Source organism: Octodon degus, unplaced genomic scaffold, assembly GCF_000260255.1.
Source record: "Octodon degus isolate 3935 unplaced genomic scaffold, OctDeg1.0 scaffold00216, whole genome shotgun sequence".
NCBI lineage: Eukaryota > Metazoa > Chordata > Mammalia > Rodentia > Octodontidae > Octodon > Octodon degus.
In genome coordinates, this window is record NW_004524792.1 from 793,933 (window position 1) to 795,464 (window position 1,532).

At 48.1% G+C, this 1,532-nt stretch overlaps 1 protein-coding gene across 1 annotated transcript in view; it reads right to left on the reverse strand.

The window, feature by feature from the left end:
- The window catches only part of Rab31 (RAB31, member RAS oncogene family), a 116,910-nt gene that overhangs the window by 53,520 nt on the left and 61,858 nt on the right, over window positions 1–1,532 (reverse strand). The window lies entirely within an intron of this gene.

Below are 1,532 nucleotides of genomic sequence, written 5' to 3' on the forward strand. Positions count from 1 at the left end.
AGTGGGACAACAGGCCATGAGGAGCCCCTAAAGTGATGAAATTAAAAACAAACAAACAAACAAACCTACAGGGCAACCCAACCAAACTGTTTAATTGGAGTTTGATCATGAGGACTCTACCTGGCCCCTACAGAACATGAAGATTCTTCAAGATAACTGGCCTGAACATTTCAAATGAAGCAACATCATGAACAGCAGACAAAACAAAGGCCAAAAGGGCCAGCCAAATAGCTCAGAGGATTAAAGTGCCTGCTTAGGCAGGCCCAGGGGCTGGGAGTTCGATCCCTCAGCCTGCTGTACCAGCCCCGCCCAGGATTGAGATTGGGAGTGGAGGCACATGCCTGTAATCCCAGCACTTGGGAGGCTGTAAACAGAAGGATCACTACAAGTGCAATTTATGCAGTGAGACCCTGAACACTCTGGCCTAAAACAAAGGCCAAGAGATTGTTCTAGAATCTATATGGCGAGGAAAGCAATTAAACAAGCAAATGCAACAACAGAATTATGACTGTGGCCTGGATTTGGGGAGACAGCTTTAAAACTATTGTAAGGACCCCTGGAGGGGCAGGAGTGCGGCCCAGCACGGAGCACCTGCCGGGCAGCATGGGCCAGGCCCTGGGTTTGACCCCAGCACTGCAGAAAATAAGAAACAAAAATATGGACGACTGGAGAACGTTAAATGTAACTACATGTGAGGGACTTTCAGTGAATCAAATTCACTCTCCAGGCATGATACAGTGTCCCTGCGATGTTCCTCTTCCCGGGGAGCCCGGGAGCTGGGCTGGGAAGGTCCCCGCCTCACTCCCTGCAGCTCAGCATCCAGTCGGCATCCAGTCCTGCTTCAGCCTCAGCACAGCAGAACTTCCTGCACTGCCCATGCTCTAGGAGCAAGGGCAGGCTACTAGGAAGTGGGCTCTGGAAGCCCGTGCCCTGCGACCTGACCCAACGTTCACACACACACACCCTGCATGTTCCCACATGGAGCGCTCTGCTTACCAACCCGCACCTGCACTCAGCACAAGGTCTAGCCTTTGCTAAGCGACTTGGCCTAATAGAGTGATAACCACATCTCTTCCTTTAGCTCTTTGAAAGTGCTTAAAGGTAGACATTCCCAACCACTGGTCAGGGCAAAGATATTCCAAAGGGGACCTTCACATTTTCCCACTAGAAAGCACATATAAATTTCTAAATACAAAAAGAAAAAAAAATTCAAGCAAATAAATGTAAAAAATGAAAATAGAGAAGGAAACAAAACTCAGCCATCCCTTTATCACCCACAACCAGTGCGGTAAGTTGGTAGAAATCCTCATTATTTTTACGTGACTTTGACCCTAAAGAGGAACCATATTCTCCATAAACTGTGGATTTCCCCCACTTGGCATATCATGAACATCTTTTCATGTCTGTGAATACAGGTCAGTGTTTTTATCTAAAATAATGGAGCATTACACACCACACTTAGGGTTTACTCAATAGCCCTGCGGCAGACACTCTGGGTGCCAGCTTCTCACTCGCAGGCCACGAGCCAGGGT